The sequence below is a fragment of the Saccopteryx leptura genome, chromosome 1, assembly GCF_036850995.1.
Source record: "Saccopteryx leptura isolate mSacLep1 chromosome 1, mSacLep1_pri_phased_curated, whole genome shotgun sequence".
NCBI lineage: Eukaryota > Metazoa > Chordata > Mammalia > Chiroptera > Emballonuridae > Saccopteryx > Saccopteryx leptura.
In genome coordinates, this window is record NC_089503.1 from 208,185,509 (window position 1) to 208,210,213 (window position 24,705).

The following is a 24,705-nucleotide window of genomic DNA, read 5'->3' on the forward strand; positions in this document are numbered from 1 at the left end:
ATAGAGCTTTACTTGTGAACAATCATAATAATAATATCTACAACAGTAATAGTTTAAATTAACTGAGCATTTATTATGTGCCAAATAATTTGCTCTTTCATAGATAATAGCATTGTTAACTTTACAACAACCAGATTGATTCATATTATTGTAACCCCTATTTTATAACTAAAGAAAATAAGCCACAAAAATTTACATTTTTTGCTTAATATCTCATTTTATGTGGACAAAGTCAGATTTCATACTCAGCTTTTCTGTCTCCTGGGCCTAAAATCTCAAAAATTATTTTATATCAACGCTTGATATGATGGCAGGACACTTAAATGTAAAATATAAATAACTAATTAATCAATCAAAATTGTGATATTTTATAAGAATTAATAAGAGAATGTTAAGAGTATTATAGGCCCTGGCCGGTTGGCTCAGCGGTAGAGCGTCGACCTGTTGTGCCAGGGACCCGGGTTTGATTCCCGGCCAGGGCACATAGGAGAAGCACCCATTTGCTTCTCCACCCCCACCCCCTCCTTCCTCTCTGTCTCTCTCTTCCCCTCCCGCAGCCGAGGCTCTATTGGAGCAAGGATGTCCCGGGTGCTGGGGATGGCTCCTTGGCCTCTGCCCCAGGCGCTAGAGTGGTTCTGGTCGCGGCAGAGCGACGCCCTGGAGGGGCAGAGCATCGCCCCCTGGTGGGCAGAGCGTCGCCCCTGGTGGGCGTGCCGGGTGGATCCCGGTCGGGCGCATGCGGGAGTCTGTCTGACTGTCTCTCCCGGTTTCCAGCTCTGGAAAAAAAAAAAAAAAAAAATACAAAAAAAAAAAATAGAGTGTTATAAAGGCATAGATTCTTAATATAAAAATGTAGACTTTAAAAAATACTTATTACTACAAATTATTTTTATTAGGCTTAATACACATCAAAGTATTTTTATAAAATACAGAAGTTATTTTTAATTTTATGTTTGATTTAATAGTTGATGTACTTTATTAAATTACACCAACTATAAATACTAGAGACAGAGATTTTGTCTCTTTTTTAAGGAGATTCAATTAGTTTAACAACTGGATATGGTTAAGTGAAGCAAATTGGTGCTCATTCTTATTTTTTTTTTTTTAGTAGTAACTAAAGAATTTCACAATTTAGACAAGTTAGCATCCTTCCTTTCCCCTTTCCTTTCTTGACTCTCACTTCTTTCCATTCAGTTTTTCCTTTTTGTTCGGTCTGCTATTTCATTACTTTCGTTACTGGCAAAGAGGGTCAAATACATAATGACAGAAAATGGTTTGCCTTTGGGTAGTGGGCACACAATACAACACAATGATCCCATATCATGAAAATATATACTTGAAACCTATATAATTTTACTAACCAATATCACCTCAATTAACTTAATAAAAAATAAATAAAAATAAATTTTAAAACTTATCAGAATTTTTAAAATAATGGACTGATTTTGGTGAAAAAGCACGTGTTGGTTTGTCTAACAACCACTGTGGTTAGGAGACAAAAACGTTCCATCACCTACAACACTTGTTCTTGCTACCTCTTTGTACTCAACACTCTCTACAGAACTAACCTCACACCAACTGATCTTCGTTCCTATGGCTTTTCTGTTTCTAGAATATCATATGAATGGGGCCTTACAGCATATAACATTTAGAGACTGGTTTCTTTTGCTATGAAAATGCCTTTGGAGTCACCTCTGATACTTCATTCATCAAAAGCCTGTTATTTTTTCTTACTGGGTATTAGTCTCCTGTCTAGATGTCCTACCATCCACTTACCTGTAAAGAACTTTTGTATGTCCAGTTTGCAGTGATTATAAAGAAATTTTCTCGCCCAGTTTTTATGTGATCATGCTTTCATCTCTTGAAAGTAAGTAACTACAAAAAGGTCATTACGTTTTACTTTATGAGTTAAACTTAATCTGGTTTTTTTTTTAACTTTCATATTCTCCTTTGAGAAGGATTCTTTTTCAATCTTTATTATTTTCATTTTTGATTCGTTTTCCCTGAGCATCACTCCAACATTTCTAGCTCATATTTAGGCAATTGCTTATTCTTGTGAAATTACTAAACTTCCATTTTTTCATCATAGGTACATTTTCTTTGATATATTTAACTCTATTTTTTTAAATTATTTTATTAGGAAGAGATAGACAGAGGGTAAAGTAAAAGAAGGACTGTATACATTATTTTACAATATAAATTCAATGGTTCTTTTGATTATTTTTACAAGTTAATAGGGGCCAGTGGAAGTTGTTGAACCAAGTGCAAAGTCAGACATCATTGGTGGCGCTGTCAGTCGCCTTCACCATAGCAATGGTGATAATGTGCAATCTGATGTCTGTATAATCATTTCAATTGGCTATTAAAGTGCAGCATTGCACATGAAAATTATTTGCTCCTCTTGCAGAAAATATTCAGGAAATGTGCAGTTTTCTTCTGTTTAGTGGTAACCTGTAACTTTCATGAATCCTTACCATTCCAGAAATTCTGCTAAAAAATCCTTTCCAGTCTGTTTATCATCTCTCTCTCTATCTATCTATTATCTATCTATTTATCTTTATATATAATATATATGCTTGTGCATATTAACTTTAGTAGGACTTTTTATTATTGATCCCAGTCGATGACTTGAAGAGGCCAGAAAATTAATAAGAGAGTGGCATAGTAATCTGTGTTCATTATGCTTGAATTCAGAATATTAAATTACCTTTGAGAAAGTTGCTTCGTCCTTATAATGTGGTAAAATATGGCTTATAGTTCTAAATTTTAATGGCCTACACAGACCATTGGAGGACACTATTAGACTATGTTCACATCGTTAGTTTCTCCCTCATTCAAATCTCTCATCCTCAGACACAACAATATCTTAAAACTAAAATTATTTCCAGTATTTTCCAACTTTTTCTAAGAAAAGGTAATTATGTTTGTATTATATGCTATATAATATTTAATGAAGTAAAAGACTAAGAGAGTAATACTTATTTTCCTAATTTTAGTATATTTTTTAAAATACCAAATGATCTAGTGGCCTAAAATATCATATTATGGTTAAAAAATCTTTCAGAGTCTCCAAAATTTATTTACAAGAGTAAATCATTTCTAAGAAAGCAAAGTGAGTCATCTATGAAAAAAATAAAAATTAAGTTTAAAATGATGAATAAACAGATAAAACCATGTAATAGTTTGAATTGTAATTATAAAAAGTCTCTGACAAGACAGCTAGGCTGCATATATTCAAACCTTTCCTTGTACACAATGTACAGGATGCGATGCACTGCTCACAGACTTTCCCACTTAAGAAGATTCTCTCTTTTCTCTGTCTTTTAGGCCCACCTTTGAATGCTGCTGTAATTCAACCATTGTCTGTTTTGGCATTGTGCACATTTCCTGAGTGCCCTGCCTGTAAACCAAGTCCAGGCTTTGCTGCTTATCCAGTTGTCTTTGGAGGGCAGTCCATCCCTCTATAGCTGTAAGTGCAGGATGAGGATGGACACTAGTGTAGTTGTTGAGGATGCTGTTGGAGACTGCAAGCTGGCAAAGCCCTCGCTGTTTAAGGCTTGGCCAAAGGCCAAGTTCTTTCCCCACACCTCCATACTGTCTATGAAGCTGAGTATTTGTACTCATCCCAACCTCCCCACCTCACTTGCTTGATTAACTTGCTAGAGGCAATTTACATGCACTTTCTCTCACCCTTTGTTTATTCTGATGTTGATTCATTTTAGTTATGCAGGGTGGAGGGTTTTCTGCACTTGGAAGAATTCATGGGTTGCCTTAAAAATGTGACTTTGTGTCTGAGACTTCTTTATTTGCATATGGCTATGCTGTATATAATAAAGCAGACTGGGGGCTTTGCTTTGGCTCTTTCAAGTTATCTTGTCATTGCAAAGAGACTTCCTGATTCCATCCTTTTTTCTCTCTGAGTTTATTTCTTCATTCCACACTGTTCTCACTCAGGACCTGGATAATTACTAGCTGTGCTTGTCTGTGGCAGGATGCCTATCAGACTTTATGGCTTAAGGCAGGGGTCGGGAACCTTTTTGGCGGAGAGAGCCATGAACACCACATATTTTAAAATGTAATTCCATGAGAGCCATACAACGACCCGTGTACGTTATGCATTATCCAATAAAAATTTGGTGTTGTCTCAGAGGACAACTGTGATTGGCTTCAGCCACCCGCAACCATGAACATGAACGGTAGAAAATGAATGGATTGTAATATATGAGAATGTTTTATATATATATATATATATATATATATATATATATATATATATATATATATATATTTGTATTTTTCTGAAGCTGGAAACAGGGAGAGACAGTCAGACAGACTCCCGCATGCGCCCGACCGGGATCCACCCGGCATGCCCACCAGGGGGCGACGCTCTGCCCCTCCGGGGCGTCACTCTGTTGTGACCAGAGGCACTCTAGTGCCTGGGGCAGAGGCCAAGGAGCCATCCCCAGTGCCCGGGCCATCTTTGCTCCAATGGAGCTTCAGCTGCGGGAGGGGAAGAGAGAGACAGAGGGAGGAGGGGGGGGTGGAGAAACAGATGGGCGCTTCTCCTGTGTGCCCTGGCCGGGAATCGAACCCGGGACTTCTGCACACCAGGCCGACGCTCTACCGCTGAGCCAACCGGCCAGGGCCGAATGTTTTATATTTTTAACTTTATTTTTTTTTATTAAAGATTTGTCTGCGACCCAGATGCAGTCATCAAAAGAGCCACATCTGGTTCCTAAGCCATAGATTCCTGACCCTTGGCTTAAGGGGTCTGACATACTTTAACTCACTAAGGAATGTTCCAGACATATGTTTGATCATGGTGTCTCATGATCAGAGGTTCCAAGCTTACCAAAGTTCGGAATACACCAATAGCTGTTTCTCAGGTAGTATATAATAGTCTAGAATCCAAGGAACCTGCACCTTCTTTCACCCACTTGAACTTATTATAATCCCCATATTAGCTCTTTTTTCCTACACTAACACTTTCAGTACAATACGATATGTTGGATCATATAGTTTAAGTCACCAGGCTAATTACACAATGACCTAGACCTGCTGAAGGTGCTCTTTTTCTTTTTAAGACCTACTCAAAACTCAGAGATTTTTATGTAACCAGGTATATGGACCATAATATTCTTAGATGTGAAAAGTGTTATGCTCAGAACCCAAAAGGCTTACCAAACCTGCATAGTACTACTTTTTCTTTGATGGGGGGATGCCAGATGCAACTATTTGTCTTTTACTTTGAAAGGGGTTATCCCAGCACAACTCTGAATACTAGTAACTCAAAAATTTTATAGAAATGACTGTTCATTCTTTTTTTTTTTTTTTGTCATGTGCAAGAATTTTACTAAGGAATATGCTGGTGTGAGAGCCACTAATATGATTGCATTGCAAGTCATATCCTGAGGGATGAGATGGAGAAAAATTGGGAGCATGTGTCCCAGTCCACCGTTTTGTCTAAGAAAGGTCCAAAAGGGTACTAGGAAGTGTTCAAGTGCTCGGTCCCCCGATAAGAAGGACCTGTGCCTCCAAGGAATGGATGTGCCTTCCTATTCCAGATGTGCTCATTCTCAGACTGGGATGCATAGAATTGATGCAATTGTTTTGGTGGGTTTCAGAGTGCAGCAAATGGGACCCTAGATCAGTCAAACTCCCTGTTGTTGGTGTCTGCTAGTGCATTCTCATGAACACCACAATATATTTTGTAGTGCTAGAGTGTATTTTTTAATAACAAAAAAGTATAAACACAGACTGTGTTGTCAGGCAGAAATAAGATTAAATCATACTTCCACCAAGTTTAGTGGTGTGGACCTGTTAGATGATTTATGTCTCTGAGACTGTTTCCTCAGTTGAGTGAATGGAGATAATAACACTGTACTATGTGAGGAATAAATAGAATAAATAAATAATATGTAAACTATCTGGTTCAAAGGAGGTAAACAAGATAAATGTTGTGCAATATTAGCTCTAAGATGTGTCTATCTGAACAGGAAGGCTAAGATTATGATCAATTGTAATGTAGTTCAAATATTTAATGAAAAGGACCATACAAAGTATATGCATAATTTAAAAATTGACAGTTTTGGCTTCTACATTTAGGAGTCCAGGTCTCACATACAGCTGTATATTGTTGCCTTTGTCAATTATTGAAAAGAATTCATTTATGACAAAAAGTGTGGAGTATAGTGAGATCTACATATAGGATGAAAAGTTAAATTATTCAGGGACAAACAAGGTGATTAATAATAAGTTGTCAAAGCATTGGAGCATATTCAGATATGAAAGTGTTCTTTAAAGAACAAAATTAAAAAAAAATTCCTACAAGCAACAAACACCAGCATATTTATCAATAAAGTCTGAATTTTGATAAGCTTGTAGATTTATAAATATTTGTTATTTTAAAACTCCAAATTTTATTGTACAGCTAACTATGAATCTGAAAAATTTCTTGCATATGTATTAAAGTTTATCATATAATAAAACACAGGAAAATATATCTTCTTCTGTTCATGTGTGGAATTTATGTCTAGAACCACCTGGAATTGGAGTAAAGGGAAAGGAAAGAGACTAGCCTCATCCATTACACATAACAGTTAAAAAAAAAGAAGATTAGATTAAATAAAAATTGCATTGCCCAAGTACCTGAACTATAAGAGGAATTTATCAAGAGGATTAATTCTTGCTCATGAAAAAACACTTTTCTTGAGTAGTAGATTCTTAATGATAACAGGTATGAATGGTTTAAAATAAAATATGTTGATAGTCCAAGTGGAAAATTTAGTCGCCAGCAGTGATTTGGTCAGCTTAATTTTCAAATTATTTATGATTTAATTGATACCTCTACTAAAAGAATTTTTGCTGGGGAAATGACTCTACATTATCTACAGTTGAATTTTCAAAGTTAATATTAAACCATTTAGAGTCAAATTAGATTTAATTATATTTATCTTGTTTATTGGATGTTCTTTAATTTCTCTTTACTAAGCTCTCACTGTGTACAGTAAATTGGGTATTATGAATACTGTTGGCAGAAATTTTACAAAGAATTGTAGCATTGAGGAGAGGGTGTTAAAAAGTGAAGGTGAGGTCCTGGCTGGTGGCTCAGTGGATAGAGAATTGGCCTGGCATATGAGCATTCTGGGTTTGATTCCATGTCAGGGCACACAGGAAAAGTGACCATCTACTCCCCCCCCACCCTTTCTCCTTCCCTTCTCTCCCTCTCACCCTCCCACAGGCAGTGAATTGGTTTTGAGAATGGCCCAGGGTACTGAGGATAGTTCTATTGGAGTGCATCAGCCTCAGGTGCTAAAAATAACTTTGTACTCAAGCATTGGCCCCAGATGGAGTTTCCAGGAGGATTCTAGTCAGGGTGCATGCAGGAGTCTTCCTCACTATGTCACCTCCTCTCACCTAAATAAATAAATAGATAAAAATAAAAAAGAGAAGGTCAAAATTGTGCTACATTTCAATAATGACCCACTTAAAAAACACGGAATGAGATAGTTTTCTTCAGGCACCTACCTCTTTCCCTGTTTGGGTATACAAAATGTTATCGTGCTTAGTTTCAGGTCCATCTTATTAAGAGTTGTAAGGTTATCATCTGTGAGTTAGATTTTGAGTAGTTTTCTAAGTTTTGAGTTTTTATTTTATTATTTGTGTGTGTGTGTTTGTGACAGAGACAGAGACAAATAGAGAGAAAGACAGATAGAGACAGACAGACCAGAGAGGAGAAAGAAGAAAAGCATCAATTCTTCATTGCAGCACCTTAGTTTCTCATTGATTGCTCTCTCATATGTGCCTTGATGGGGGCGGGGGGGCAGGAGACAGCAGACCAAGTGATCACTTGCTCTAGCCAGTGACCTTGGGCTCAAGCTGGTGAGCCTTGCTCAAATAAGATGAGCCTGCACTCAAGCTGGCAATGTTGGGGTTTTGAACCTGGGTCCTCCATGTCTCAGTTTGATGTTCTATCCACTGTGCCACTGCCTGATCAGTTGAGTTTTTATTTTTTTAAACTAAAAATAGTATTATTTCTCATAGCAAGGTTTTATAAATGTCTGAATGCAACCTGTAAACATTTAAGTTTCTCTAGATTGGTTTGTTGTGATTTTTATTGGATAAAAAATTTTAAAAATCTTTTAATGTACAGATACTGAATGCTATTATAAAGGAAAGAATAGAATAAATAATTATTTTATCTTCCATAAAATAAATTTTAAGAGTGCATGTTAATATTCTTATCTTATTTTTGAAATCCCTGACTTCTCTTGTTTAACATTTATTTGAAATATATCATTGTGTAAATTTAAGGTGTGCAATGAAATGTGTTAGTTTGATATATTTATATATTGTAATATGATTGCTATTGTAGAGATAAAGAATACTTCCATTAGATTATATAATTATCATGTCTTTTGAGTGGTTAGAATAATTAAGTTCTAATATCTTAGCAAGTTTGGTGATCATAACACATTAGTGTTGTCTATATTCATGATACTTTGCATTAAATCTCATTTATTTATCTGGTTATTACTATATTTACTACTCATTGCAGGTGTGTAACCTTAAACAATATCTTTCCTCAAATCTCATTCTTTGCTAACCACCAATTTATTCTGTTTTACAAATTTGACTACTTTAGATTCTACACATACATGATATTTTATAGTATTTTTGTTTTATTTGTCTGAATTACTTCAATTAGTATAATGTCCTTAAGGTTATCTGTGTTGTCAGAAGTAGCATAATACCCCCTTTCCCATGACTTAATAATATTTGTGTATATATATATATATTCATATATAATTATAGCTATATATCACATCTGCTCTATGCATTCATCCATTGATGGACATTTCATTTGCTTTTATTTCTTGGTTATTAGGCATAATGCTGCAATAAATTTGGGAATAAACACATATTTTCAATATCCTATTTTATCTTCTTTGGGTACATATCTAGAAATGGAATTGCTGGATCATAGGTAGCTCTATTTTTAAGTTTTTGAGAAACCTCCATATTTTTTCCATAGTGGTTGAATCAATTTACAATATATTCCCACCAACAGTGCACAAGGGTTTTCTTTTCTGCACATCCTTATCAACACTATTATCTCTTGTGTTCTTGATGATTGTCATTCTAATGGGTGTGAGGTAATAGTTCATTGTGGTTTGGGTTGTATTTTCCTGATGATCAGTGATGTTGAACACCTTTTCATAAACCTGTTATCCTTTTAAATGTCTTCTTTAGAAAAAAAAATAAAGTCTATTAGTTCCTCTGCCCATTTTTTTATTCAGATTGAAATTTTTGTTTGTTTGTTTGTAATTGAGTTATATATGTTTTATTATATATTTTGGATATTAATCCCTTACCCTGAATATGGTTTGCAAACATGCTCTCCTATTTTGTAGGTTGCTTGTTTCCTTAAATGGGAAAACCTCACGGTTTCAAACCAGCTATGTCAGTGTTCCAGGTCAGTGCTCTATCCACTATGCCACCATAGGTCAGGCCGTCCTTCACTTTCTTATTGAGCAAATGTGCATAAACTTGGCGAGACGTTGGAAAGACTGTTTTCATATATTCTGTACTCACCAAGTCAATCACAGGAAAGAAGCAAAACTGGAGATAAACAGGAGGGCTTAGTGCTTCAATGTTCAGTCTAATAAAAACAATCATGAATGTCATGGGACATAAAGTCATTCTCTAGGGTAGAATAAGTATGCCACAACCAGATGGTAAGTACTTCATATTTGTTGGGTCATCAGAATTACTAGAAATTAGCAATTAATCAGTGTTGACCTTGAAAAAATAGCCAGTTGGTCATTTCTCCAGCAAAATGGATTTATTCTGGAAAAACAAAGAATAGCAATTTGAGTTGTGGCCTATTGTGAGCCATGCCTGAATCCCAAGAAATAAAGCAGAGAAAATCTTTTACGGGGGAGAAGAGGAAGTTGGGAGAGCTATTACCATAAGTAAAGAATTCTTTCTGTTGGGCTCTGCAATCCAGGTAGAGTTTGAAAGCTCCTCCTTCTCGACTCCCAACTTCTTATTAAATGTAATTTTTATTTGGCTTATTTTATTTAATATGTAAACAAACAGAACAAATAGAAACACTATCACTGAATTATATATATATATATACATACATATAATGTAAGTATGTATGTATTTATTACTTTTGCACTTTTTCAAGGTATAATTTCTTCTAAAATAAAATCTAGAGAGTGGAAGCCACTTGTGCACAATGATGGCAGGACTACAGAGTAACTGAGAGAGTCACTAATAAAACTGACATATAAGAATAGCTTTAGCACTTACCTTTTAAGAATTTATCCACAACTAGTATTAAAGAATTAACTTAGATAATTGGTTCATAAACAATAATATATTTTGTTTTAATTATCTAAGTTTACGTCCAGGACAATAGCAGTTAACCATTTAATTTCAGTAAATTCCTCTTTAGGCTTAATATATTCACTTTTCACTTATTAGTTCTCTAACTGACTGAATAGAGATAATCAAGATTAGTTCTCTTGATTTCATTCACATGGTCAGTTGAATTTATAAAAATGAATCTTAGCATATCAAAAAGTGTTGCATTGACAAGCTGTGAGCAATGACAATAATTCCACTAATGCAGTTGCCAAGTACACTAATTATCCTAATGATGATTCAGTTCTCTGATAATCACATCCCCCAAGGACCATATTCAGTCAATCTACACAGCAGCACAGGCTTCTCCAGACTAATTTTGCTTTTTCCTGTCTCTGTAAAAACTACATAGTATTATCTTATTAGCATAAAATAATCATCAGAGCTGAATATGAGTAGAACATACAGATAGCTGGACTGCCAAAGGGTAATTGAAGACACCCCTATATGAGGTGCTGAATTCTGTATTTAATCTCTGCTGACTGCTCAATCCATAATTTAAACGACAAACCGGCTTTCTCGTAAAGTAATGGTGTAAATTTTGAGGGAATAAGAATACTTAAGTGACCTATTTACTTATATCAATGAGCACACTGCTTGATAAAAATATGTTGAAAACATAATCAAGTGATATCTCCATTGAATTTCTGGCAAATGTATTTTTATTTCCTTCCTGAATTCTCAGGTTACAACTAGAAATGGCTTTCACGAGTCTATTGAGTTTTACAGTGTAATTGTTAGTTTATTTTGTTCATTGGATTCCACATAGAGATGAAATCATGTGGTTGGGGAATAAATGCTGATGACAGGAGACTAGACCTGAGATAGTAAACATACAATATACAGATGATGTATTATGAAATTGAACACCTGAAATTGACATAATTTTATTAATCAAGAAATTCAATAAAAATAATTTTTTTAAAGTATAAATTTCAATGAAAAAGTATATTACTGAGGTAAGAGAGCAAAACTATTACTTGGGGAATGAAGGTTTAATGGTTATTTCTTCTACATACAATAATTCTGCAAAATATTTCATCTTTTTCTTTGAATTAAATTTCTTGATTAGACGTTTTTTCTTTTTTAAGAATGGGGAAGGGTTTGAGAAGTTTGCCATGGGAAAAAGTTAGTCTGTCACAGTTTCATGGATTTTTGTAAAGAGACTCTTGGGTCAGAAAAAAAAAAGACTTTTCTGTTCCTCAGACGGCAAAGAGCATGAGCTACATGTTTGCATTATTTCTCCTCGTTCCCGATGTCCCATGGGGCAATGCAGAGCCTGCCAGGTAGACACTGCTCATACAGTTGGTTGGTGTCACAACTGAGGAATATCAACTTTGGACTCTCCAGTCTTTAAAGGACCTTCTAGAAAGCTTGCCCACTGTTTGCTTCGGAGAAAATACTGTCCTGAACAGTAGTCACATTTGCAATCTGCCTCACATGAAAAAACTCTCCTCATTTTTAGCCTTGAAAATGTAGCTTAGAAAAATGTGGCAGAGTCACGTCTCTGCTTATAAGACACATAGAAACCCAAAGCACTAATGAAAATTATCTCCCAACAGATCTCCTAAGCTATAGTCTGATAGATCATTTTCAGACACTGCACCTCTCTAAATATGTTTTATTTTTATATACCTTTTCATTTTCCATTTGTTTTTTTTATTTGTTTGTTTGTTTTGAGTGGGAAAATAACATATAGCAAATGAAAATAAGAACAGACCGGGTATGTAAGTTTATGTCTTCCAAAAATAGATGCCAAGACAGAAATAGACATGCAAGATATTGGTTAGGAGAAAAGGTTTTAGTAGATAAAGGGGAAAGGAAGCAGGGTTAGGCAGAGAAGACTTTGGAAAACAACACATATCTGACACTTGTGAAAGAAGTGAGACTCAGACAGCAGGAAACTCTGAGAAACACTCATCCATGGCTATGATCAGCCGAGAGCAGAGATTACCCAAGAGAGAAGACCCACTATAGTAACCACATTGAAATCAATCATTGTCTCAGAGCAGTCTGGAAAGACCACAGCCTTGGTTTCTATGCTATGTTGGATGCTGAATGTGTAGCATGAGTATGGTGTCAACTGAATATACTCCCAGACACAAATTCTCTATTAGGAGATTTCATCAGAGCATTCACGGGGACCATTGACCAGGGATAGTGAAACTTCAAGGGTAGTTAAATAGTCACAATTTTACTTTACTTTTATCTTGGAAGGTCCTCTGTGTCACAGATGTTTCAGTTTCCCTACCTTGGAGGACATTATTATATAAAAGAGAAGTGTTCTTACATTTGGCAATTGGACAATAGGATAGAAATCCATAACTCTCTCTGCTACAACATAAAAACTGACGGGTAGAAATAACATAAGTACAAAAGAGATCTCAGAGTTATAGCATAGGACAGAGGTCAGCAAACTTTTTCTTTAAAAGGCTGGATAGTAAATATTTTTTATTTCCGTGCCACTCTGATTCTATTGCAACTACCCAACTCTGCCTTTTGTGGAATGAATGCAGCCATAGCCAAGATATGAACAAGTAGGGTGGCTGAGTGCCCTGAAACTTTTTCCTAAAACAGCAGTGGAGCAGCTGAGCCACAGACCATGGTTTGTCAAACAGCGGTGCAGAATAATATACTATATTTTCTGCACATGTTGTTCATCTTTGCACACAATCAGTGGTAGTGATTGACAAACAGATGACAATTTTCCCCTGCGATGTACAAAAGCCAAACATGGGAAATATATGTTTTCTTTGAACAGTTGTAATGTTGTCTATTAAAGGTAACATCTTTAGAACATCACAAAGATGCAAGGAATTCTTCTATGTTTTAGGGAAACATTACAAGGTTTAGATAAAGTCCATGTGGCCATATATGCTTCAGTGGAACAAGTAAGCATATGGAGGACTGGCATAAGAGGTAAAAAAAATGAAAAGGTCATATAAATATTTATTTCAATTTTATCTTTTTCTTATTTTTATGATTGAAATAAAGCTGCTTAACAAAAAGAAATTCACACATGCACTTACTTGTACAAGAAATTGGGATAGAAACTAGAAAACAAATATTAATAAAATTTTAAAAAAACAAAAAAAGTATAAAAGTAAAAAAGTTTTCATTTTATTTTTATGAAAAAAAAAAGAGTCACTGGTTATCCAAGACAATATACAATCCTCTGATTTAATTTGTACTCTTCTAAAACAGCACCTAATTCAGGTGTGGGTAGCTTATTTGGAAAGTGATCTTAAGAAGTAGAAATAGAAGAGTGAGACAGAAAGGAGAAAAATTGCATACAAGGCTGCAGTTGTCAAAGTTGCCATGGTAGGTAACATGAACTCAATTCATCTGTGGCCATTGGGAAATCATACCTGCCCCCAGAATGATTTATCAGTGGGCTGTAAGTACATTCATGTCTGAGATACATTTGTCTATGAACCGAGTGGGTTCCCACATGATCAGAGCGGTCCCTGAGTGAGAAGACGGCAGGACGTACAAATACCATGATGCTAGAAACAGGATTCCATCAACTAGTGATGAATTGGAGGTCACAGGCACTGTCTACAGTAACCAGAGCTGAAATCAGAGACGGGCCCATTGCACATGGTGCAGGACACCAAAGGCATCTGTCTACGGACTTGCATTTCACTTTGTATTCTATGCATATTCAAAAGATCAGATACCTTTTCTCTTAATTTGGAAACTCTTTATATTTCTTTCATAGGGACAAAAGGAGTATGTGTGCCAGAAACCTTTTCTGGTATTATTAAGATAATAAATTGAAATGCTACTATTTCTTTTAAGACTGGATTCATTCACTGCCATAATAGAGAGCAGATCATAAATTGTAATGTTACAAAAATAACTGAGCACCAATCCCTTCACAGACTTATTTCTATAATTTAAATACCAACCTCAGACCATTACATATGTTTATACAAGTGCACCATACAATTTCTGGAGAATGGAATTAAATTAGGAAAATAAACATTTCAATATTGTATTTAATAGTACCCCTGACATCTGTTCTAATACATCTGATACATCTGCAATGCTTCCAGACTCTTATTTTGTTGTATGGACTGTTCTTGATGACCTTCCTTTGGTTTGGTCTTCTAAATGTGTAAAAAAAATTTTTATTTCCTTGAAAAGACATTGACTTAGTTTTTCTTCTAGTTCTTTTAACTAGAAAAGAATAATTCCATGAGAAATCTATAATTTTTTTAAAACTATTTCATCTCCTCCCCTACCCTTGCCACCAGAAACCTTCCTATCACCTCTACCTAAGATCAATAAGTAGAAAGCATTATTTTAAAACTTGAGGACTGATCCTGTTACCCTTACACATGACTAAGTCAATGATTTCTTTTCCCACTCCCCATGCTATATAATTATAAAATCCCACCTGGAACTCAACCAAATGTAGAGTCCAGTTGGATTGAGCTGGAACTAATGGGCTAGTTACTAGTTATACAATGGTGTTGATTAATAGCATTAGATTTTTTGGAGTCAGATGATAAACATATATCCAATTGAAAACAAACTCTGATTAATTGCTGGTAGCCTCCTAGAAGTCTATGATGAGATGACTTCTGCTGGCAGGCTAAATGAATAAGGCTGTTGTTGTTTTTTTTGCTAGTTATTGATATATGCAAGGACACTACAGGGTGTTCCTGAACTAAATATTGACACACTCTGCCCAGGGGAAATTTTAATGCAGACTATCAGGGAAGCCATCTCATCCATTAAATGGCTATGTAAACCTGGCCAATTATCTCTGTTGTACCTGTTTCTTTATGTGTAATATGAGACTAAAATTTTTGCCTACCTAAGGACTTTTCTTTTTCTTTCTTTCTTTTTGTTATTATATTTTTCTGGTGGGGAAAGGTGGTGGGTAGAGATGTAAATAAATGAAACAAACTTATTAAGTTGTTTAGCAGAGTGCCTAACAAAAATTCAGAGATAGCTAAGCACTAGTTGTTATAATTATAATAACCTCAGCTGTACAAGCCATCGGTATTATTTGTACCCATGTCAGATGCTGTGCTAAGAACTTTACATTTCTTTTTTTCTTTTCTCACAATAATCATTAAAAAATCATTTAAAATAATTACTTTTACCACAATTAGGTAAATTAAAATAAATAACTGTTGTAAATTTTGCTTCATAAAGGTCAAAAATTTAGTTTTAGGAGAAATAAATTTAATCTATGATGAACTAACTATGTATGGTAACCTCTGTTATCCAGGAGGATGTGTATATTCATTCTTTTAATACTTGTTTTAATGGTATAGCTACAATTGATATAGTTTTGTCTGAACAAGATATTCCTTTTTTTGTGACAGAGACAGAGAGAGGGACAGATAGGGACAGAGAGACAGGAAGGGAGAGCGATGAGAAGCATCAATTCTTCGTTGCAGCACCTTAGTTGTTCATTGATTGCTTTCTCATATGTGCCTTGATGCGGGGGGGGGGGGGCTACAGCAGAACATGTGACCCCTTGCTCAAGCCAGTGACCTAGGGCTCAAACCAGATGAGCCTGTGCTCAAGCCTGCAACCTCAGGGTTTAGAACCTGGGTCCTCTGCGTCCCAGTCCAACAGGACTATCCACTGCGCCACTGCCTGGTCAGGCTAAACAGATATTTCTTAAAGCTCTCATTGTAATTATTTGAACTTGTGATCAGTAACATGAATGTAGGTATTAACCTCTGAGTGGAAATTTTCTTAAAAATATGTACAAGAGCCTGACCAGGTGGTGGCGCAGTGGATAGAGCATCAGACTGGGATGCGGAGGACCCTGGTTCGAGACCTTGAGGTCGCCAGCTTGAGCGCGGGCTCATCTGGTTTGAGCAAAGCTCACCAGCTTGGACCCAAGGTCACTGGCTCGAGCAAGGGGTCAGTCAGTCTGCTGGAGCCCCTCGGTCAAGGCACATATGAGAAATCAATCAATGAACAACTAGAAACCGCAATGAAGAATTGATATTTCTCATCTCTTTCCCTTCCTGTCTGTCTGTCCCTCTCTCTGACTCCCTCTGTTTCTTGCCACACACACACACAAAAAAAAATAGAGTTTAAAAAGAATATGTACAAGAGATTGCCTTTAGGAACAAGGAAAACAAAGTTATATTAAACATTTACAGAGATGGATTATTAAGCATGCTAACATTAAAATTATAATAAGCCACAAATATTTTGTATTTGTAGTATAGACACCAACACAAATTACAGTTCAACAATTAGGCAACATTTTCTTCCCTAAAAGTAAATAAATAAATGTCTCTCACATGCCTGAATGGGTCTTGGGAATAAATAAGCTAATAAAATGACAATCATCCGGGAGACATAAAATCAAATATTCCAATAAAATGTGTAGCCCACACATTTTTAATAAAAGAAATCCCCAAGCCCACATCCTCTTGAAAGACAGACTAGGCTGTTGGTCAACAAGGACTGTGTTGTACTGTGTAGATTTGTTCCCACAGCATTGTCATCAGGCTTGACCCTGTTGTTTGCTCTGGTCATTGGCATATATATAAGCTGAAGTGACAGTGTGGGTGTTCTTGTGATGTAAGAAAAGAAAGGAGTCAGGGCTGTAATGGAGACAGTGTCCAGAAAAGTGGTAGAACTGGATCTCACAGACAACTTTCATATATATATTTAAAATAGTTATACTTTCTTTTCTTCTTTTCCAAGTGAGAGGAGGCAAGATAGAGAGACTCCTGTATGTGCCCCCACTGGGATCTACACTGCGACCCCTGTTTGGGGCCGATGCTCTTCCGTCAGAGGGGCCATGCTCACAACTGAGCTATATTTAGTGCTTGAGGTAGAGGCTCCATGGAGCCTCCTACACAACTGCCAATGTGCTCAAACCAATTGAGCCATGGCTATAGTAGGGGAAAAGTGAGAGAGAGAAAGGTGGGGGTGGAGAACCAGATAGTCGCTTCTACTGTGCGCCCTGATGGAAACTGAACCTGGGACATCTCACACCACGTTTACGCTCTACCACTGAGCCAACTGGCCAGGGCAAAGTAATTTCTAGTTATATTTTCTTATCTATAAATGTTCTCTAAGATTAAAATTTCTTTTGTAGCATTGTACAAATTTATTCCAGAATTTTTGAACTGAAAGAATATATAAATATGAAATACCAATACCCCTAAATTTGAAAGTATATAGAGAGCCTCTTAGTAAATCTCTACTTTAATTATTCAGTTTTGAAATTAAAAAGTGTCCTTTTGTGCTCAGGGAAGATTTAAATTATAACACAAAGTCATATTCCTAGTTTCCTCCATTGTCACGTGATCATAATTATAAAAAAAATGGAAGTCCGCATGTCTTTCAATATCTTTAAAGATATTCAAGGTATTTAGATTGCTCTCAGCAGCCTCTTTGATTTTGTACAGTACTTCTAGTAAATATTACATATTTACTGTAGCTCACTTCCAGATGTGCCTACTTGTTTTTGCACTTTTGCTCTGCTGAAAACCACTGTAGATCCAACCCTTCCAAAAAAAAAATTCTTATGCTCATTCTTTGTTATAAGTTTTGCTATTATCAGGGATGAATACAGGGGTTATATTCACTCAAGCAATTCATTTAAGAAACATGTAAAAAAAAGTCTTAAAATCTCTTAGAAGTCTTACAGGCATTTGGACCACAGGGTATGTGACTTGCAGTTTCTCTCCTTAGTTCTCTCAACTCGTTTCACCAGGGCTGTTTCCAGAGTGGAAAGTTTCTTATAGCTTTTCTCATTTATTCTGGTCTCTCTTTCCTCTATGCCATCTTTCCTCTGTGCCAAACAAAATCTTGGACCTTTCTTTACAAATCCCAAACATCATTAAGGAGCCTAACTAAACTTTACCTAACTCCTCATGACCATAAGTACTGTATCTATTAGTAATACGAAAAATGGCAGAAACTTTGAGATGAATGCCCTTCTCTTCGCAAATAGCAATTTGAAAAATGTGGCTTCTTTTCTCATTATTCTTTACAAGCATAAGGGAACACTTTAGAGATTTATTTTGCCTGGTACAAAGCTATGCTTTTATTCCCTTTTTGAAAGGAGAAGTACCCACAGGAAGGTTTTGTTTATTTATTAATACTGAAATTTGCTTTTCTTTTCCTTGAATTTCAGGTTTGCAAGGGACCTTAGAGAGCTAATCTAAAATAATGCCTTTCTCTCTCTCCCAAAACACCATTGCCAGGCTTGTAACAGATGATAAATTTCAGAGCTTTGGGTTGTACAGTCACCTCACATACTGACTTAACAATGTTCAAATATTTTTTATTTTAATGGATTGTTTAACCATATTTTGGGGGATTTTCATTATATGTATGAGTGGTGTTTAGTTATGCTTCTAAAACTAAAAACAAGAATAAACTAAACACAACACAATTTTATTTCAGAGGTTATGAAAGTCTGATTCCAATTCTCTATGATTTTCCAGTAAAAAAGCAATAGCTATGTATGTAAAGTAAATGAAAAGTAATTGTAAAGGAAACTGTGTGTAAAATTACAGTGAACACTGACGAAGATACAAATAAGCAGTGTTTAGAAATGGTGTGAGTTGATTGGCAAAGATGTATTACAGTAACATTAGTCACAGATGCGAAAAATTTGCAGGATAATTAGAAATGGTCTCTTGCATATTGATTGACCATTAAAAATGAAATTCATTTTAATAAGTCTATAATTATAATACTGTGCTATGATGGGTTTGTGTATGAGCCTTCTCTTTCTTCTCTACACCCAAACACTTGTGTCCTTCAGAGGCAGAAAAGCACAAAGGTGCATCTAATTTTAGTGGCTTCTTTTTAATGTTGTTATTGTTATTGTCAGTGTTTTAATAATCATAAGAAAAATTGGGTGGTGATCTGAATTAATAAACCTATTGACCAACATTTTATGGAAACAAGTAAAACTGCCTAACTATGTCAACAGGCCATTTAAAGTTCATATCCATTTAATAGCTTTTCATAACATATATTCAGATGACACAAACATTATGCAAAATTAATTTTAAAAATCATCAAATATGCGGAGGCTTTTGAAATCTTCATCTGATTTATTGGTTGGCTTTTTGTTAGCTTAATAATTAGTCAGATCACAGTGATATTTCTTCTGCTTTAAGATCTAAAATTACGTTCAGAATGGTCACTAGAAGATGAAGTCTTTCTTCTATCTTTTGTTTGCCACAACACTTTATGAAATTCAAAAAAATTAGTTGACCAATTGACTAGGTGATAAATCTAACACAGTGGGCATAATACCCAATTATATCCAATTTCTAGTTTGTCATGACAACATATGAATTTGTTAGATTGGTAGATTGGAAAAATTTTTAAGTTTTATCTAAAAATATTTTGACACTGACTTTAGAAAGCTATATTAGTACATTTCTGAAGAATATTCAGATATGGAGATACTTCTCTGAAACCATGAGGACAATTTACACTTTTTAATAAGAAGTTTTAATTATTTTATTTGAACCTATAGAATATGTATTCTCTGAATATAAAATATAGATTTGTACTTATTATATCATTTTTGGTTTTCAGAAATATATGTGCATATTTAATTACTTATTTAATATATTTGAAAGTGGAATTATATTTAGAGAGCCCTCAGGAAGATTACTATGTATTGATATAAAACTTTATTACATTTTTCAATAAAATGTTTACTTTTGAAGCAATTAAGATTTAAAAAAATAAATCTCTTTAAAAAGAAATTTTCCAGATGAATATTTTCAGTTTCTATATATTAGTATGGGCAATAATTTCTAATTAAATACAATATTGATTATAGATGATAATTTTTAAAGTATATAATAAATCTCTATATTTTAATGGCAAAATCTGTAATATTGATGAAGATAAAATGACAGATGGGAGAAACATGAGCATTCACAATAAATGAATACTACTCAGAAATAGACATTGTTTTGTTTGTGTACTTTGCTCATTTCTAAGTAATTTTATACTTGACAACAGTTTTCAGATAGTAAAACACTTACTGCTGCCTACATGCCACCCGGAGCAGTAAGAAAATGTAGAGCATTCATTCAGTGTTCTAGCAGATAAAAATACAAAGGAACGGAAACAATGACAATTTCGCTCAAAGTGATTGCACTATATTATAGGACAGCAAACCTACAAAAGAGACATTGAACTGGCTTAGGAAATGTTTTGGAAAAATACATGAATAAAATATTCCTGCTACTAAATAAATTAGAGGGACCTCTTATATCCACTGAAAATATTTCATCACAGTGATCTTTGTATCTAGAAGAAAGCATAGCAGCCTTTTAAAAAAAAAAAACATGTGCATTTACATCAGTCTTCGTAAACAGAAGCCTCACAGAGGGCCCATCTACTGGAGCTTTCTTTCCCTCCTTCAATCATCCAACTGTGTTAAACCATGCACAGAGAAAACAAACAAATAGTAGCTCACTCCAAGGCTGGAAATCAATGCTGCAGAATACCTGCGAGACACAGGCCACTCATCAGCAAGCCCAAGCAGGCATTAAGAAATTAATGTTGAATAACCAGGAGGCTAGGACCCTGCTGAGGTTGTTCGGTTCAACGCTTCTCACACAGAGCACATATACTTCAGAAATGTGAGGTGGATGATGCTTTCTTACTTAGTCTTTATTGTGTCTTTGAAGCAGTAATTGGTTGTTGAAATCAGTTGCTCACAATACACTTAGAATTCAATATCCCAAAGTATAGGCTAGAGAGGACCGGCTGTTATTTTTGCTTTAAAGCTGGTGCCTTAGTTTGTGTTGTTGACATTTAAAGCTCTGTTTTGGAGAAACAGAACATTCTGGGACTGGAACAAAGAATTACAATTCCCCTAGAACATATTTGGGGTTGGAGAAAGAGGGAGCTAATACTTGAACTTGAAAAGGGTTAAAGCAGACAGTGTCTCTGAAAAAGCTCAGAGGACTTTTTTTATTCTCTCTGCAAAACATCCCTTTTGTTTGGATTGAGCTAAAAGTCCCAGATGAGAAGAAACAGAGTATCAACTCTAAAGAAACCACAGCAATATTTATTTTTCAATCACTGCGCAGATGCTTTTGAATTGCTTCTGACTTGGGCATCTTTCCACAGAAGTAGAAATACTTTTTAATAAGATGCTTCAGAATGTAACTATCTAGAAAGGAATTCAAAGCCACTAATATTTGCAAATGGCATGTTCTTACTTATTTTCTCATGCCTAGACTAATTCACCATGTGTTGTGCAACTTCACTGCACAGATGAGAAGAGGACAATTATAAATCCACAGAAATATCTTTCACAAATACCAGAGGAATAAGAATATACAAATGCCAGTCAATAGTTAGTTTTTTTGTTATCGTTGTTTTGCCATTAGTGTTTATTTTATCTAGCCATATTTATCCACAAAAAAATGGCCATCTTGTTGATGGTAAATGTTCAACTGTAACAAAGTTTGAGTTATGTAATACAGGAAAAAGAACAACTGAGAATAATTACCTTTTAGTGTTTTAGAATGTTAGAAACTTCAATGAGGATCAACGTGTAATCAACATCATTGATCTGGGATGATGTTTAAATTGTATCCAAATATTTACTGAATACCTTTCAGACACACTTGTGTCTTTGATTATTCATAAACATATAAACATGCTTTTGTCTTGAATAAGACATTTGCATCCTTTGCCTGGAATTCTTTTCTCCATATATGAACACGACTTTGTCCCTTCCCTCGTTCAGCAGGGCCCTGCGTATAGCTGCCTAGCTGTGGCACGTGTTACTCAGGAGGGGCTGTTCACAAAGTGAATGGTGCTCTATGGCACAGTGAGATGCTGTACCAGACATCCCCAAACTATGGCCCGCGGGCCGCATGTGGCCCCCTGAGGCCATTTATCTGCACCCACCCTGCCGCACTTCCGGAAGGAGCACCTCTTTCATTGGTGGTCAGTGAGAGGAGCACTGTATGTGGCGGCCCTCCAACGGTCTGAGGGACAGTGAACTGGCCCCCTGTGTAAAAAGTTTGGGGGCCCATGCTTGTATTTATATTACACACATGCCACTGATGAAGGAGGCCTTCCCTAAGTACTATTTACAACAAAAACCCCATTCAAAATCCCCTCCTCCCTTCCCTTCTTAGAATATGTCTCTGTAGCCCACAATATATTTTTCCTTACTATTTTTGCTTATCTCCCCTTTTAGAATATAAACTCCATGAAAATATAGGGTATTGTCTATTTCTCTACAGAGGTATTTCCACCATCTAGAACAGTAGTAAACAGTCAATAAATAATTGTTGAGTAAACAAACAATTGGTGCTGTATCTGTTATCAAGTGTTTAATTGAGGAGGGTGGGGCAGGAAGAGAGAGACAGAGAGACAGATTATAGAGAAAAAGGGCAAGAGGGAGAGAGATATTTAACTTAAAAGATTTTATAGTACAGCCTGATCAAGGTGGTGGCGCAGTGGATAGAACGTTGAATTGGACACGGAGGACCCCCGTTTCAAAACCCCAAAGTCACCTGCTTGAAAGTGGGCTCATCTGGTTTGAGCAAGGGGTCACTCGCTCTGCTGTAGCCCCCTGGTCAAGGCACATATGAGAAAGCAATCAATGAACAACTAAGTTGCCACAACAAAGAATTGATGCTTCTCATCTCTCTCCCTTCCTGTCTGTCCCTCTCTGTCTCTGTCAAAAAAAAAAAAAATTTATAGTGCAGATAGGAAAGGAGACCAGAAAAAACTTACATCTGACTAACAGAGAACAATGGGATGAGATATGCAGTATAGATGTAGAAAGGGCTATTGCTGTTGAACAAAGTAAAGCCACATGGGGCACAGTAGAGAAAATGGTGCAGAAAAAAAAAAGTGGAATAGTTTAGGATATTCCATCCTTCATAACAGTCACTACAGAAAAATTTGTTTTCTTGAAATTGTGGTAAAGAAGATGGTAACAGTTGGACACGGCTAGAAAGTTCCTTTCTTTGTGAACTCAAGCATGTTCTTAAATCCATCTGACCATTTTACCAAAGGGGATTCTATAGTCATGCTAGTGGATGAAGAATAATTGAATAAGAACAAGCTTAAGGAATCATTAAAATATTTTTTACTGATAAAAAATAATTTCTAGTAAAATTGTTTGCCAATCACATGGATATATTAAAATTAAAATAGTTATTCTATTTTTTATTAATTTTTATTAATTTCTCTGTTTTCTATTGGGCACTGAGTATAATATCTATGCCATTATTTTTATCTTTCTCTACATAAAACAATTGACACACATGTGAGAATTGTAAACGTGCACATTAAACTTCAGATGAAATGATCCTATATGGTAAATTTTATAACTTGGGGTAGGATAATACAATAATAAGATTTAAACTTATATCTTGAATGTACAAAAATGCTACTGTTAAAAAAATAAAAAGCATCAGACTAAATTACTAAAATATTTATAAGACTGTTAAAGTAACAGATTGTCATTTAAAGTAATAAAAAGAATATAGATTCAAACTATGATTTAATACTTTAATAGAATGTTCATTAATTCTAAAATGATAATTTTAGTATTTTAATTAATTCTGTATCTTTTTAATTCACTTTATCATAAAAATGGTCTTAGATAATTTCAATATGACATTTTTATTATTAATATAGTTTGTAAATAACCAAAATAATAAATTATTTTTATAAAGCACAGCCTTGTAAAAACCTCTGGTTATACAAAATGATTAAGAAAATTTTCTAATAGTTTTCTGGAGTAACTGGCTTTATTATAAAATGTTAATCTGACCGTAATCATTTGACTTTTACATTTTATAGGTTACTATGGGAGTTAGCTGGGGCCTGTGATCGTGATTACCACAGCTATCCTCAGCAATTCCCTAAGAGACTCTGAAAATATAAATGGAAGTATTGATATCAATGTTCACATTAGATTGCAAGTTGAAAAAAAAATTCTAAACATGTATCTTCCTACTTTTCTATGGCTTTTTCTAAATTCTACTGTTAGTTTTCTAACATTTTTCTTTGCTATCAAAAGAATCTCTGACTTCCAACTACAGCTCATAATTTTACCTAGAAAAAATATAATTGTACTAAAATAATTCTAACTTAAATAAGCTCTTTATTCATATTTATATGGACACATTTTGTGCGTGCTTATTTGATTACAGAATTAGCATTCCTTTAATCACTTAACTTCTCATTGTGTAATTTTTTGAGTTGCATTTCTGACCAAAGCCTTTTTCTACAAATGCATTCAAATGGAAATCATATCAT

The 24,705-nt window shown here is 35.1% G+C and overlaps 1 non-coding gene across 1 annotated transcript; it reads left to right on the plus strand.

Annotated features, from left to right (window-relative positions):
- Window positions 1-406: 406 nt before the first annotated feature.
- On the plus strand, window positions 407-482 carry TRNAN-GUU (transfer RNA asparagine (anticodon GUU)). The gene has a single exon. It is a non-coding gene; the product is annotated as a tRNA-Asn (tRNA).
- The last annotated feature ends 24,223 nt before the right edge of the window (window positions 483-24,705 follow it).